This window comes from Triticum urartu, chromosome 3 (assembly GCF_003073215.2).
Source record: "Triticum urartu cultivar G1812 chromosome 3, Tu2.1, whole genome shotgun sequence".
In the NCBI taxonomy this organism is placed as follows: Eukaryota; Viridiplantae; Streptophyta; class Magnoliopsida; order Poales; family Poaceae; genus Triticum; species Triticum urartu.
Window position 1 is genome coordinate 701,054,763 of NC_053024.1, and position 18,083 is coordinate 701,072,845.

The following is an 18,083-nucleotide window of genomic DNA, read 5'->3' on the forward strand; positions in this document are numbered from 1 at the left end:
GTGTGTACAGCAAGGATGATTGTGGTAAACTAAAAAGCAAAGAATCGAATCATACAAGACGCTCCAAGCAAAACACATATCATGTGGTGAATAAAAATATAGCTCCAAGTAAAGTTACCGATGGACGAAGACGAAAGAGGGGATGCCTTCCGGGGCATCCCCAAGCTTAGGCTTTTGGTTGTCCTTGGATTTTACCTTGGGGTGCCTTGGGAATCCCCATGCTTAGGCTCTTGCCTCTCCTCGTTCCGTAATCCACCAAATCTTTACCCAAAACTTGAAAACTTCACAACACAAAACTTAAAAGAAAATCTCATGAGCTCCATTAGTAAAAGAAAACAAACCACCACTTCAAGATACTATAATGAACTCATTATTTATTTATATTGGTGTTAAAACTACTGTATTCCAACTTTTCTATGGTTCATAAACTCTATTACTAGCCATAGATTCATCAAAATAAGCAAACAACACACGAAAAACAGAATCTGTAAAAAACAGAAAAATCTGTAGTAATCTGTAGGTTTCGAATACTTCTGGAACCCCAAAAATTCTAAAATAAATCGCTGGATGTGAGGAATTTATCTATTAATCATCTTCGAAAAGAATTAACTAAATAGCACTCTCCAGTAAAAAATGGCAGCAAATCTCGTGAGCGCTAAAGTTTCTGTTTTTTACAGCAAGATCGCAAAGACTTTCCCGAAGTCTTCCCAAAGGTTCTACTTGGCACGAACACTAATTAAAAGCATAAAACCACATCTAAACAGAGGCTAGATGAATTATTTATTACTAAACAGAACCAAAAAGAAAATAACAAAAATAAAATTGGGCTGCCTCCCAACAAGCGCTATCGTTTAACGCCCCTAGCTAGGCATAAAAGCAAGGATAGATCTAGGTATTGTTATCTTTGGTATGCAATCCATAAGTGGCCCTCATAATAGATTCATAAGGTAATTTAATTTAATTTCTAGGAAATTGTTCCATGCCCTTCCTTAACGGGAATTGGAATCTAATATTCCCTTCTTTCATATCAATAATTCAACCAATCGTTCTAAGGAAAGGTCTACCAAGAATAATAGGACATGAAGGATTGCAATCAATATCAAGAACAATAAAATCTACGGACACATAATTCCTATTTGCAACAATAAGAACATCATTAATTCTTCCCATAGGTTTCTTAATGGTGAAATCCGCAAGATGCAAATTTAAAGAACAATCATCAAATTCACGGAAACCTAGAAAATCACACAAAGTTTTAGGAATCGTGGAAACACTAGCACCCAAATCACATAAAGCAAAGCATTCATGATCTTTAATTTTAATTTTAATGGTAGGTTCCCACTCATCATAAAGTTTTCTTGGGATAGAAACTTCAAATTCAAGCTTTTCTTCATAAGATTGCATTAAAGCATCAATGATATGTTTAGTAGAAGCTTTATTTTGACTATAAGCATGGGGAGAATTTAGCACGGATTGCAACAAGGAAATACAATCTATCAAAGAGAAATTATCATAATTAAATTCCTTGAAATCCAAGATAGTGGGTTCATTGCTATGTAAAGTTTTGACCTCTCCAATCCTACTTTTATCAATTTTTGCATCAAGATCTAAAAACTCCAAATCATTGGGACGCCTTCTAACTAAAGTTGACTCATCTCCAGTCCCATCATTATCAAGATTCATATTGCAAAACAAAGATTTAATAGGGGACACATCAATAACTTTTAGATCTTCATCCTTATTACCATCAAGTTCTTCCGGTTTGGCGGCCATCTTATTAACTCAAGTGGCCTGTTTATCCATAATTTGGGCTATTAAGTTTTCAAGATGAGTGAACTGAGATTTTAAACCATAAAATTCTTTAGACATATCATCGAGCTCTTTATTCATGTACCCTATAAAACTTTTTTGTTCTTTAAGCTCATTTTTGAAGAAATTATTATGCTCAAACTGCAAGGACATAAAACTTCTAACATTGTTTTCAATTTCTTCCAGCCTTCTAAGGTGAGGATCAAAACTTTTTGGTAAGGCCATCGTGGCAAACAATCCAATACACAAGCAAACAAGAAACAAGCAAAAAGAGGCGAACTGGAGAAGAGAAGGGGAACGGAAAAAGAGGGCGAATAAAACGGCAAGGGTGAAGTGGGGGAGAGGAAAACGAGAGGCAAATGGCAAATAATGTAATGCGAGGGATAAGAGTTTATGATAGGTACTTGGTATGTCTTGACTTGTGCGTAGACTCCCCAGCAATGGCGCCAGAAATCCTTCTTTCTACCTCTTGAGCATTGCGTTGGTTTTCCCTTGAAGAGGAAAGGGTGATGCAGCAAAGTAGCGTAAGTATTTCCCTCAGTTTTTGAGAACCAAGGTATCAATCCAGTATGAGGCCATACGCAAGTCCCTCGTACCTACACAAACAAATAAGAACCTCGCAACCAACGTGATAAAGGGGTTGTCAATCCCTTCACGGTCACTACAAGAGTGAGATCTGATAGAGATGATAAGATAATATTTTTGGTATTTTTCTGATAAAGATTGAAAGTAAAGATTGCAAAATAAAATAGATTGGAAACTTATATGATAAAAGATAGACCCGGGGGCCATAGGTTTCACTAGTGGCTTCTCTCAAGATAGCATAACTATTATGGTGGGTGAACAAATTACTGTCGAGCAATTGATAGAAAAGCGAATAATTATGAGAATATCTAGGCATGATCATGTATATATGCATCACGTCCGTGACAAGTAGACGGACTCCTGCCTGCATCTACTACTATTACTACACACATCGACCGCTATCCAGCATGCATCTAGAGTATTAAGTTCATATAAGAACAGAGTAACACATTAGGTAAGATGACATGATGTAGAGCGATAAACTCAAGCAATATGATATAAACCCCATCTTTTTGTCCTCGATGGCAACAATACAATACGTGTCGTTTCCCTTTTTGTCACTGGGATCGAGCACCGCAAGATTGAACCCAAAGCTAAGCACTTCTCCCATTGCAAGAAAGATCAATCTAGTAGGCCAAACCAAACTGATAATTCGAAGAGACTTGCAAAGATAACCAATCATGCATAAAAGATTTCAGAGAAGAATCAAATATTCTTCATAGATATACTTGATCATAAACCCACAATTCATCAGATCTCGACAAACACACCATAAAAAGAGTTACATCGAATATATCTCCAAGAAGATCGAGGAGAGCTTTGTATTGAGATTCAAAGAGAGAGAAGAAGCCATCTAGCTAATAACTATGGACCCGAAGGTCTGAAGTAAACTACTCACACATCATCAGAGGTGCCATGGAGTTGATGTAGAGGCCCTTCGTGATCGATGCCCCCTCCGGCGGAGCTCTGGAAAAGGTCCCAAGATGGGATCTCTTGGGTACAGAAGGTTGCGGCGGTGGAAATAGGGTTTCGTGGTGCTCCTCGATGTTTTCAGGGTATATGAGTATATATAGGAGGAAGAAGTAGGTCGGTTGAGCCACGAGGGGCCCATGAGGGGGGAGGGCGCGCCCAGGGGGGTAGGCGCGCCCCTGCCTCGTGCACTCCTCGTTTGTTTCTCGACGTCCACTCCAAGTCCTCTGGATCATGTTTGTTCCAAAAATCACGTTCCCGAAGGTTTCATTCCATTTGATATTCCTTTTCTGTGAAACACTGAAATAGGCAAAAAAACAACAATTTGCACTTGGCCTTGGGTTAATAGGTTAGTCCCAAAAATAATATAAAAGTGTAAAATAAAGCCCATTAACATCCAAAATAGATAATATAATAGCATGGAACAATAAAAAATTATAGATACATTGGAGACGTATCACTAACATGATTCAGACCGACTTAAGCATCGCTACGGGTGAGAAGGTCTCATCGTAGTCAACTCCTTGAACTTGTCAAAAACCTTTCGCAACAAGTCAAGCTTTGTAGACAGAAACATTACCGTAAGCATCAGTCTTCTTCTTGAAGACCCATTTATTCTCTATGGCTTGCCGATCATCGGGCAAGTCAACCAAAGTCCACACTTTGTTCTCATACATGTATCGCATCTCAGATTTCATGGCCTCAAGCCATTTCGCGGAATCTAGGCTCATCATCGCTTCCTCATAGTTCGTAGGTTCGTCATGGTCAAGTAACATGAATTCCAGAATAGGATTACCGTACCACTCTGGTGCGGATCGTACTCTGGTTGACCTATGAGGTTCGGTAGTAACTTGATCAGAAGCTTCATGATCATGATCATTAGCTTCCTCACTAATTGGTGTAGGAATCACAGGATCTGATTCCTGTGATGGACTAATTTCCAATAAGGGAGCAGGTCCAATTACCTCATCAAGTTCTAGTTTCCTCACACTCACTTCTTTCGAGAGAAACTCCTTCTCTAGAAAGGATCCATTCTTAGCAAAGAATATCTTGCCTTCGGATCTGTGATAGAAGGTGTACCCAACAGTCTCCTTTGGGTATCCTATGAAGACACATTTCTCCGATTTGGGTTCGAGCTTATCAAGTTGAAGCTTTTTCACATAAGCATTGCAGCCCCAAACTTTAAGAAATGACAACTTGGGTTTCTTGCCAAACCATAGTTCATAAGGTGTCGTCTCTATGGATTTCGATGGTGCCCTATTTAACATGAATGCAACCGTCTCTAAAGCATAAACCCAAAACGATAGCGGTAAATCAGTAAGAGACATCATAGATCACACCATATCTAATAAAGTGCGGTTACGACGTTCGAACACACCATTACGCTGTGGTGTTCCAGGTGGCGTTAGTTGAGAAACTATTCCGCATTATTTCAAATGAAGACCAAACTCATAACTCAAATATTCACCTCCATGATCAGATCGTAGGAATTTAATTTTCTTGTTACGATGATTTTCCACTTCACTCTGAAATTCCTCAAACTTTTCAAATGTTTCAGACTTATGTTTCATCAAGTAGATATACCCATATCTACTCAAATCATCAGTGAAGGTCAGAAAATAATGATACCTGCCACGAGCATCAACACTCATCGGACTGCATACATCAGTATGTATTATTTCCAATAAGTCTGGTGCTCGTTTCATTGTTCCGGAGAATGGAGTTTTTGTCATCTTGCCCATGAGGCATGGTTCGAAAGCATCAAGTGATTCATAATCAAGTGATTCCAAAAGTCCATCAGCATGGAGTTTCTTCATGCGCTTTACACCAATATGACCTAAACGGCAGTGCCACAAATAAGTTGCACTATCATTATTAAACTTATATCTTTTGGCTTCAATACTATGAATATGTGTATCACTACTGTCAAGATTTAGTAAAAAATATACCACTCATCAAGGGTGCATGACCATAAAAGATATTACTCATATAAATAGAACAACCATTATTCTTTGATATAAATGAATAACCGTCTTGCATCAAACAAGATCCAGATATAATGTTCATGCTTAACGCTGGCACCAAATAACAATTATTCAGGTCTAAAACTAATCCCGAAGGTAGATGTAGAGGTAGCGTGCCCACAACGATCACATCGACTTTGGAACCATTTCCCACGCGCATCATCACCTCGTCCTTAGCCGATCTTCGCTTAATCCGTAGCCCCTATTTCGAGTTGCAAATATTAGCAACAGAACCAGTATCAAATACCCAGGCGCTACTATGAGCATTAGTAAGGTACAAATCAATAACATGTATATCAAATATACCTTTCACTTTGCCATCCCTCTTATCCACCAAATACTTGGGGCAGTTCCGCTTATAGTGACCAGTCCCTTTGTAGTAGAAGCACTCAGTCTCAGGCTTAGGTCTAGACTTGGGCTTCTTCACTTGAGCAGCAACTTGCTTGCTGTTCTTCTTGAAGTTCCCCTTCTTCCCTTTTCCCTTCTTCTTGAAACTGGTGGTCTTGTTGACCATCAACACTTGATGCTCCTTCTTGATTTCTGCCTCCGCAGCCTTTAGCATTGCGAAGAGCTCGGAAATTGTCTTATCCTTCCCTTGTATATTATAGTTCATCACGAAGCTCTTGTAGCTTGGTGGCAGTGATTGAAGAACTCTGTCAATGACACTATCATCAGGAAGATTAACTCCCAGCTGAGTCAAGTGGTTGTGGTACCCAGACATTCTGAGTATATGTTCACTGACAGAAATATTCTCCTCCATTTTGCAGCTGTAGAACTTATTGGAGACTTCATATCTCTCAATCCGGGAATTTGCTTGAAATATTAACTTCAACTCCTAGAACATCTCATATGGTCCATGATGTTCAAAACGTCGTTGAAGTCCCGGTTCTAAGCCGTAAAGCATGGCACACTGAACTATCGAGTAGTCATTAGCTTTGCTTTGCCAGACATTCTTAACGTCGTCAGCAGCATCTGCAGTAGGTGAGGGAGTCCTAGATTAGGGGGTCTCCGGACAGCCGGACTATATCCTTTGGCCGGACTGTTAGACTATGAAGATACAAGATTGAAGACTTCGTCTCGTGTCCGGATGGGACTCTGCTTGGCGTGGAAGGCAAGCTAGGCAATACGTATATGGATATCTCCTCCTTTGTAACCGACCTTGTGTAACCCTAACCCTCTCCAGTGTCTATATAAACCGAAGGGTTTTAGTCTGTAGGACAACAATCACAACATACAATCATACCATAGGCTAGCTTCTAGGGTTTAGCCTCTCTGATTTTGTGGTAGATCTACTCTTGTAACACCCATATCATCAATATTAATCAAGCAGGACGTAGGGTTTTACCTCCATCAAGAGGGCCCAAACCTGGGTAAAACTTCGTGTCCCTTGCCTCCTGTTACCATCCGGCCTAGACGCACAGTTCGGGACCCCCTACCCGAGATCCGCCGGTTTTGACACTGACATTGGTGCTTTCATTGAGAGTTCCGCTGTGCCGTCGCCACCAGGAAGGATGTCTCGTCCCGTCTTTAAAGACGGCACTATCGCTGAGGGAGCTCTGGCTATCGGCCATACTCTCCGGCTAGGTGGTTTCCTCATGACCGCCTGTTCGGCCGCTGCGCCGACGATGACTTCTCGGGTCATCGAAAGCAATCTTCACGTCGACTCGGAACTCGCCGAGCAGTTAGATCCAATGGAGCTCTCTTCCCTGAACGAGCTCTTGGATCGCATCGCCGCCCTGGGAGTCGCTATAGACTACGATCAGATTGGGCCTAAACCCGACCTGAGAGAAATTAACTCTCCCCAGGACACCCATCACGTTGCCGTGGTGGAAGAACAATGCGGCAACCCTTCATCTATCTTATGGACTAGCTACGTCCGGATTCTCGATCCCTCCAAGCCGGATACCCGTGGAGGGGAGGATGTCACTCAAAGCCTGAACCCAGAATCAGGCAGCGGGCAAGATTTACTAGGAAACATCCAAGAATCCAAACTTTCGAGTTCGGAAACTCCTTGGCCACTGAGCCTCAGATTGGGTGAGGATTCGGATTCAATTCCACCCACCCACCCAAACATACGCGATCTATCCAAAATTAGGCAAGAGCCCGAAGAAACAGTACACCATTACTGGGCCAGATTCCTCCTGGTCAAGAACAGGATAAAGGACTGCCATGAGGAAGACACAATTTCATTCTTCTGCAATAATTGCACGGACAAGGGAATCCTCAACGCCATAAGTCGTCGTGAAATTACACACTTTGCCGACTTGGTGTCCATAGTACGAAAGTACTGTGCGATGGAAAGCGCCTGGAAAACCGAAATAAAATTTTGGGATAATCCAGCCCTGAATACAAACCCAGTCCGAAATAAAACGGTGCATTATCACAATACACCTGGGTTAACTACCAAAAAGCAAAAGCCCTCTACGGGGCAAGGAACCGTACTAGAGGGATGACTCAACGGACCCTGCAAAATTCATAGTACAGCGGATGTGATACCAACGCACAGCCTTAGAGCATGCTGGATACTTCGGCAGGTAGCCAAAAGTGGTGAGGATCTACTCCTCCCAAAAACCACAGAGCACCATCCCGAGGACAATAATACGGTCTTAACGGTCTTTGAGACCTTCGCGTCAAATAATAGATGGAAGCGAACACTCTGCAGCATGTCCGAAATCTGCCACATAGCAGAAATAAATCCTTGGAGCGACACGGCTATTACCTTCAATGCCAGTGACGAACCTAAATTCCGAACAGCCCGAGTACCAGCCGCCCTGGTCCTCAGTCCAATCGTGGACGGCTTTCGACTCACCAAGGTACTCATGGACGGCGGCAGCGGATTAAACCTCATCTATGAGGAAACTCTTCAAAAGATGGAAATAGACTGGAGCCGCATTAAGCAAAGCAGCACAACCTTTAGAGGAATCATCCCCAGTCGGGAAGCACGCTGTGCTGGAAAAATCACACTAGACGTGGTATTCGGCACGCCGGATAATTACAGGTCCGAAGAAATTACATTCCAAGTGGCCCCGTTCAGCAGCGGATACCACACTCTATTAGGGCGGGAGGCATTTACAATCTTCCAAGCCATACCCCGTTATGGGTACATGAAGCTCAAAATGCCCGAGCCCAACAGAATCATCACTCTTGTTAGTGATCCGGACATAGCACTCCGCGTCGAAAATAAGACAACTGCACTGGCCCTCGAGGCACTATCCGAAGCCCTAGCGGCCGAAGAACTAACTGCACTGCGCTCCACAGTGAACAGGGACGACGTGATACTCGATAAAAGATCCAAGTCCACCTCCTTTAAGACGGCGGACGAAATAGTCAAATTCCAAGTCCATCCAACGGACCCTACAAAAACAGCTTCCATCGGGGCACAATTAAACCCTGATGTCGATGCCGCACTGCGAGAGTTCCTATGCGAGAACTGCGACATTTTTGCCTGGCACCCTTCGGACATGCCAGGAATCCCACGCAGGATGGCTGAACACAGCCTAAATATCCTAAAAGGATTCAAGCCAGTCAAGCAGGCTCTTCGACGTTTCTGCGAGCCTAAAAGACAAACCATGGGAGAGGAACTAGCCAAGCTATTAGAGGCCGGATTCATCAGAGACATAAAACATTCGTACTGGCTAGCAAACCTAGTGATGGTACCAAAGAAGGACAAATCCTGGCGCTTGTGCGTCGATTTTAAGGACCTTAACAAGGCCTGCCCAAAGGATCCCTTCCCCCTCCCCCACATCGATCAAATCATCGATGCTACCGCAGGACACGATTCATTGTGTTTCCTTGAAGCATACTCCAGCTACCATCAAATCAAAATGGCAGAGCCAGACCAAGCCGCAACGGCATTCATCACACCATACGGCCCATTCTGCTTCGACACAATGCCCTTCGGGCTAAAAAACGCTGGTGCAACATATCAGCGCATGATTCAGACATGCCTGGCAAACCAGATCGGCAAAACAGTGGAGGCATACGTGGATGACGTGTCGTTAAAACCAAGCATGTCGAAACTCTAGTAGACGACTTGAGGCTCACATTCGACAACCTCCGAACATATGACATCAAGCTCAATCCGGAAAAATGTGTTTTCGGCGTACCAATAGGAAAGCTCCTGGGATTCATTGTCTCCAGTAGAGGTATTGAAGCTAATCCGGCCAAAATCCGAGCGTTGTCACAGTTGGCTACCCCAACAGACCTCAAACAAATACAAAAATTGACTGGATGCGTGGCGGCTCTAAGCCGCTTTATCTTCCGCTTGGGAGAAAAGGCATTACCCCTTTATCGCCTCCTCCGGCGCACCGAACACTTCGAGTGGACGGACGCCGCCACGGCCGGACTCAACGAAATAAAAGCCATATTGGCAACAAACCCAGTCCTGGCCATGCCAAACATTGGCGAACCAATGCTATTATAGATTGTAGCAACTCATCAAGTAGTAAGCGCAGTGCTTGTCGTCGAGCGAGAAGTGGACGGACACAAATTTCCCCTTCAAAAGCCGGTTTACTACGTGTCCACTATCCTTACTCCATGCAAATCACGGTACCCGCATTATCAAAAGATAACGTACGTGGTATTTATGGCATCCCGAAAGCTGCGACACTACTTTCAAGATTGTTCGATAACGGTAGCCTCGGAAGTACCACTTAACGATATTATAAAAAACCGCGACGCGACAGGCCGGATTGCCAAATGGGTCATTGAGCTCCTCCCGTTCGACATAACTTACAAAACACGGCGAGCTATTAAATCGCAAGTTTTGGCTGACTTCGTCGCTGAATGGACGAAAGACGAACTCCCTAAAGAGTACGACACATATTCAAACTGGATCATGCACTTTGACGGCTCCAAAATGTTGGCTAGTCTGGGGGCTAGCGTCGTTCTGACGTCCCCAACAGGAGACACCGTTCAATACGTACTGTAGATAATGTATACGGACTCCAACAACGCAGCCGAATATGAGGCCCTTCTACATGGTCTTCGGATGGCAGTATCCATGGGCATTCAACGCCTAGAGGTGCGCGGGGATTCGAACCTCGTGATATCCCAAATAAACGGAGACTTCGACGCCAAGGATCCAAAAATGGCAGCTTATCGCAATGCCATCCTAAAAATGTTAGCTCGGTTCGAGGGGCTCGATTTCACCATGTGGCTCGGGAAAACAATCAGGCGACGGATATCCTCGCCCGCATCGGCGCAAAACACGACACGACACCTCCCAACATATTTCTGGAACGGCTCTTCAAGTCATCCGTGTCATGGGAAGGAGACACCGGTAACAACAGTCCGGACCCGGCCAAAATACCCGAAACCGAACCCTCTAACACAATCGGAGGCTCCGCCACCGAAATAACACAATCAGCCCACGAAATAATGGCCATTGCTTCCCCGTGGACAGAACCATTCCTGGCCTACTTAACTAGATAGGAACTTCCGGAGGACCAAAATGAGGCACGCTGCATAGTGCGGCGATCCAAGGCCTACAGGGTCCGCGAGGGAGAACTGTATAAAAAAGCACTACCAGAATCCTTCAACGGTGCATCTCCGAAGAGGAAGGACGGAACCTTTTGGCAGAAATTCACGCCGGACTCGGCGGTCATCACGCCGCAGCCCGGGCTCTTGTAAGCAAGGCCTTCCGTACATGATTCTATTGGCTAACGGCCCGGGCAGACGCACATGACTTGGTCCAACGTTGCGCCGGTTGCCAGCTCTTTGCAAATCAAAGCCACATGCCACCCACCGCCCTCCGAACAATCCCCATTACATGGCCCTTCACGGTCTGGGGGCTTGACATGGTTGGACCCCTTAAAGGGGGAACCCAAAAGAAAAAATACTTATTGGTCATGGTGGATAAATTCACCAAATGGATAGAGGCCAAACCGGTTAAAACAGCCGAATCTGGACCGGTGATTGATTTCATATCCGGGGTTGTACACCGCTACGGCGTCCCCCACAGCATCATCACTGATAACGGCACGAACTTCACGGCCGACGAGGTAAAACTCTGGTGCAGCAAAATGGGCATCAAGCTCGATTATGCTTCAGTCTATCACCCACAAACTAACGGTCAAGTCGAATGAGCAAATGGTCTTATAATGAGCGGCATTAAACCTAGATCAGTGCGCTCCTTAACGGAGTCTGACACGCACTGGGTAGAGGAGCTCGACTCCGTACTCTGGGGGCCGCGGACCACGCGCCGAATCGTAGTACCGGATACACACCATTTTTTATGATGTACGGCGCAGAGGCAGCCCTGCCCTGTGACATAATTCATGACTCACCTCCAGTGCGCATGTACGAAGAAAGAGAAGCCGAGCTCGATCGGCAGGACAGTCTGGACACCTTCGAGGAAGAACGCGACGTAGCCAAAGCCCGTTCCGCATTTTACCAGCAATAGGCTCGCAGATACCAAAGCAGAGATGTACGAGCCAAAACTTATAACGTTGGCGAACTAGTTCTCCGGCTGCCGGATAAGAAAAAGAACAAGCTAGAGCCCAAATGGGAAGGTCCCTTCATCATCAACCAAGTTCTGACCGGCGGAGCGTACCTACTGCGGGATGCATCGACTAGTTGACTCGAGCCAAACCCATGGAACACAGCCAGGCTCCGAAGATTCTACGCTTAGCACCGGACTTTATGTTAGTCCCCTCCCTTTGTCCATTTTCTGCATACGCGTCATCTGTCTTGTTTCCCTTTCTTTCTTTTATTTCTTTAGGCCTTCAAGGGTCACCTTGTGCCTCACTTGTACATTACAGATGTGCTAGCCGCACTCTCTACACCTGGGGGCTTCTTTTACAGAAGCTTATATTATTTACCTGGGCATCACACCCAACACATGCTTTATACTTCTGCATGTACCTTTTTTCACCATTATATGCATCGATATGACTTATGTTTTGGACAAGCTGGGTTGCCTGGCTCTTGTATTTATGCCCTACGTTCCCGTTAATTCGGCTAGGGCATAAGGGGAGCACCTCTGCGATTGTTACCGCCGGGTCAGCCGGACGTGTACCTCAGACTGGGTGAAGCAGAAAGCTAGCGTTCTTCAGAGAATATTCGGTCGGTGAACAACAGATAACTTTTATTTTCCATATCTGCCCCCAGATGTTTTTTCTGCGCTTCTCGCAGCAGTCCGGACATGCACTTTAGGGCATGCCTACCCAGGGAAAGGAACCCTTAACAGAACTATTCTCTCTGGAAGATGTTTCTTACTACCCATGTAATATAACATAACTAGTTGGGCACTTGTCTGATAAAGCACTAATGACCCCTATGCCTGGTCTCCACGCATGCCCCGATTCTTACATAAACGAGAGGGTATTCGGATACACTCCGGACAGTCGGGTCCCGAGGTTGAAGCGAAATGGTCCGCCACGACAAACGATCTAGAATCCGGCTAGAAGGCATCATATATGTCACTTTAAAATTACATAGTCAATTTGACTGGTTGAATTCCTCTTCAATGCCATCGAATAGGCTGCCTAGTCTACATTCCTGTTGGGAATACTTTGCGGCAAATTCTACTTGGCCGTACACCAAACTCACAGGGATCTCCTTGCCATCAGGCCCCACAGGTCTGACTTCGGCCATGTGGTTCGGGTTAGTCTTCGTGTACCGTGTCTTCACCATTGCCCAGGCTTCCCTGGCACCCTGACGGTAGGCCGATATATTCCATAATCGGAAGCGCCGCCGTGCTCCCTTGAGCTTTTCTGTAAGCTATCCAAGGCCTTCGGGTATGGAGGCGGATGGCCACAAGGCCTGGGCGATGCCTTGCATCACCTGCCGAACTCGTTCGTGTAACTGTGCGAGCTCGGGGAGAATATCACCCGTTGAACCAGACATCTCCTCGGCAGGACGACCTGTTAGCGTACCTACAGACATAGCTCTGTCAGCCAGCTTCCTCGCCGAACTCTTTTTCAAAGTTCGTTCAAGCACTTACTAAATATGCCGCGTCGAAGCCGCCGATTCTCCTTAACAGAATCCGACAGTTGGGCACGAACATCTTTTAGCTCCACGCCCAGCTTGGTGTTGGCATCTTGGAGATCATTCTTCTCCTGCCTCACCCTCGTAAGCACGCTCTCACCAGCCTTTAGCTGGCGTATGAGCTGTTGCTTATCCGGATTTACTCCAGCGTCATCTGCAATTTTATCGTCAGATTGGCATATACACCACATTCTAATATGATACTTATCATTCGAGGGATATGTTACCAGAGGGGGTTTCTTTGGGCTCCCCTGCTGCGGCCAGTGCGGCCTGAAGTTGGGCTTTGCACTCTTCCAGCTCCTGGGACAGTTGGGTATTCTTTTTTGTAAGAACCTGCATAACAAATGATCCTTAAATCAGTTATCCTAACTGTTTCAAGTCTCAGGGGCTACTGACATATATAATCATCAAATTTTCTCACCCGTATGTCTTTTACATACTGCTCCGTGGCTCTGGCTAGACCATTTTGAGCGGCACGGAGGTGCGCGTCTCCCGAGTTGAAGGCATCCAATGCCTCTTGGGAGAAACAAGCATCACGAAGAACAGTCCGGCGACGCCTGTGGTTCATGGCACTTTCCACCTCAGAATGGGTGGCGGACAGTTTATCCGCATCCTTTGTCGGAGGAGCACCCGGCGCACGCCTTGTATTTGTTCCTGCCTCTGAGTCCGGCCTTGGAGCCTGGCTTGTGGAGGCGCGATTGGTAGCCTCTCCGAGTATAGTCCGGCGAGCTCTCTTTTTCCTGAAAAAAGGGGCATGGGCGTTAATATGCCTCCACGAATAATGTCTGGCAATAAAAGCGGCGCGCCGTACCACTGCGCCGGTGCCTCGATCCGGACTGCAGATCTTTTCAGCCTGCTTGGCCTTGCGGCCCCTTGTTGGCTAGTTGCCGCAGGCTCGACCTTCTGCCCTGAGGACCTCCCCTGCAAAACACGGCTATTATACAGTAATAAAAAAAGAGCACAAGGACGGATCCCTTTTTAAGTGCTCGGACTTCGGTCTCAGTCACCTGTGAGGCTAGAACTAGCCCAGGGTAATCGGCCGTAATGGCCACCAAGGTATTGTCATTACTCCCTTGGTAAAATACCTCATCGATCAGCTCCACGGATATGTCCGGATCCTCCTGGGAGGCCGGGTCAAGGGACCGTCCAGGGTCCTCGGGCTGTGGAGGAGGGCTGTTTATCTCCTTTACTGCCTGGCGCAGCTCCTGCGATGAAATCGCTAGAATGAATACTTAAACTACGGGAATACGAAACGGATGGGTGAGAAAAAGTCCCCGCTTACCCGGCTTGGAGGATTGTACATAGAGAATCCGCCCTGCGGGTTGACACGGAGGAATTCCTCCTCTTCTCCCTTGTACAAAGTGGACAAGATCTTTATTAGATCAGCAGCCGATCCCGGCCCTTTGCGGCCGTGGAGGATGGCGTCATCCTCCCTGTTGAAATCCCACATGGGGTGGCCTCTATACTGGAGCGGCTGCACCCCCCGCATAATGCATATAGCCATGACCTCGATCATGGTCAATCAGGATCGAGCTAAAGAACTTATCTGGCTCATCAGATAAAGAATGTCCTTGTCGTCTTCCTCCAGAGAGCTCCATGGACGCCAGCTCTGGCGCTTCTTGAAAGGGGCGTTGTCAAACTCAGGAAGGCCGATCCGAATAGGGTCCGGAAGGGGGACATCTTGTATATAAAACCATTCTGAAGGCCAGTCTTCGGACGTCTTCTTCAGGGTTTTGGACAGGTATCCGGTCCCGGCAATATGCCACACTTTGGCTTCGCCCACTTGATATATTGATCCCTTCTTAGAACGGGGCACAAGGCAGAACAACTTCTTCCACAGAGCGAAATGAGCCTCACAGCCCAAAAATAACTCGCAAAGGGCTACGAATCCCGTGATATGTAGCAGGGAGGCAGGCGTAAGGTTGTATAGCTGGAGGCCATAGAACTCTAGAAGCCCCCGGAGAAACGGGTGAATTGGGAATCCGAGCCCTCTTACCAGATAAGGGACAAGGCATACCCGCTCTCCCTTGGAGGGATTGGGACGGCTCTCCGCCTCCTCTCCGCCATTGTAGGTGGCAAGCCCGGCTCGAACCGGGACCAGGTACGCTGGGGGAAGAAATCCCTTGGACTGAAGCATCACCAATTTGCTGTGCGGGATGGAACATCTCTCCCAATCTCCAGGCTTTGAGCAAGGGGTGCGAGAGGAGGAGCTGCGTCGACCGGCCATGGTGGAATGGATCTCTGTCGGGTGCGCTCCGATGAAGACTCGACAAGGGAGGATGATGTGATTTGGATCTGAATCCTCGTCTTTTTAAATAGGCGGCTCATTTACATAGCTAGGGGGTAAATGTGAAGACACCCTAGCTCTTCACATTCGCTCGACACGTGGAAAGTGGCCATTATTGGGCATAGAAGCCAAGGAGTACAAACCGTCACAAGGAACCGAACATTATTTCGACAGGTACACAGAATTTGGAGAGGAACCCGCCTTGCAATGCTGAAGATAATACTGCGTGCCGGACTCGTCGTCACTGAAGCCTGGTTCGGCACTACTAGGAAAAGGGCTATAGATAGGATTGACACTAATGGCGTACCAGGGAAGTAGTGCGCCACTAGTATATACTAATGGCGCACCAGTTGGTGATGCGCCATTAGTGTGGAAGACACTAATGGCGCACCAGAAAACAGGTGCGCCACTAGTGATAATTTTTTTTTCATTTTTACATACATACTAATGGCGCATCCTACCAAAGTGCGCCATTACTAGTTCTAACTAGTAATGGCGCACCAGACAGGGAGTGCGCCAGTACTGAATTTTTTTATTCTTTTTTTGCAAAACTACTAATGGCGCACCGTCTCACAGTGCACCATTACTAGTTTAAACTACTAATGGCGCACCCTGTAGAAGTGCGCCATTAGTATATATTTTGATATCATGAATATATTTAAATTTCATGGGCACTTTTTGATATCATGAATATTTTTAAATTTCATGGGCACTTTTTGAATTCATGAATATTTTTTCAAATTTGATGATATTTTTTCATATTCAATATGATAAAATATTGAATATTCATGAGGACACTCGATCTCGACCCCCCTCCATCTCGATCTCGATTCCCCTCCATCTCGATCTCGATTCCCCCTCCATCTCGATCTCGATCCCACCCGCGCCTCCTCTCCCCTCTTCATTTTAAAAAATAATAATAATAAAGTGTAGACTACAATTGTTGTTAAACAACAATTATTACTTGTTTTTATAAAAAAATATTACTGTTTCATATTCATATTCATTTTCTAAAAAATTATTACATGCAACAAAAAATTTACTTATGGCGCACCTCTGGCTGGTGCGCCATTGCTATATATATAAAAAGATTACTAATGGCGCACCTCTGCCTGGTGCGCCATTGCTATGTAAAAAAAGATTACTAATGGCGCACCTCTGCATGGTGCACCATTGCTATGTAAAAAAAGATTACTAATGGCGCACCGAACGCGGGTGCGCCATTAGTAAGATTCCCCCTAGCTAATTCCCTCCCTCTCGCCAGATCCCCTTCATCCCTCTCCCTCGCCCCCCTAGCTAATTCCCCCCGCTGCCCCGACCCACGCCGCCGCCGCCGACCCCCCGCACCCTCCCCCGCTCCACCGTCACAAATGAATGCAACTAAAAATCCAAAAAAACAAATTTGTTATTAGATGCAACAAAATAATAATAAAAAAATCTTACTAATGGCGCACGGCTGGCTGGTGCACCATTGCTATCTAAAAAAATAATACTAATGGCGCACCGTCTCAGGGGTGCGCCATTGCTATAAAAAAAATAAAACATACTAATGGCGCACCGCCAGGGGGTGCGCCATTAGTAATCTTCCCCCCTAGTCGCCCGATCCCTTCGTCCCTCCCGGTCGCCAGATTCACTCCCCCTCGCCAGATTCATCCCCCCTAGTCGCCCGACGACCCCCGCGCCCCGCCTCGCAGTCTCGGTCCTCGCCGCCGACGGCCTGCCCCGCTCCTTCCCTCCACTCCTCAATCGCCCTCTCGGTCCTCGCCGCTGACGACCTGCCCCGCTCCTTCCCTCCACCCCGAGCGCTGCCGCCGCGCGTCACGCGGCCACCGACCGCCCCGTCCTCCGTCGTCGTGCCTAGGAGCTGCGCCAGGAGCAACACCATCATCACCTTCATCGCCTATGTCCACGGATTGGAGCCGGGTCATCAAGGATCGAGCGCATCGACCTCTTCTTCCTCATCACCGACCACTGCTTCTCGGCGTCGATCCGCGCTGCCCCGACCACCCTCGGCCTCGCCGTCTCCTTCCCCAGCTCCGCGGTGAGCGTCTCCATCGATTCCCCTATTTTTCTCCTTGTTTAGTCACCGTTGTGCATGCGGGCTCATGCTCACCGCGCCGGCCGCCCCTCGCTGTAGATTCTTTGATGTCCTTACCTGAAACTGAATATAAAGTCAGTTTAAAAGTCAGTCTCCTGATCTGAATATAAACTTTATCTGAAACTGAAATTGAAACAGATGCAGTCATAAAAATTCAGTTAAAAATTTAATTTTAGAGCTTGGCTCCTGATCTAAATATAAAGTGTACGGCAAGCTTATATTGCAAGAAAGTTTAAAATTCAATCCAAAACTCAATGTAAAATTTAGTTAAAGTGATCTGAATATAAAAACTCTTGGAGTAAAAATTCACTCTAAAAGTCAG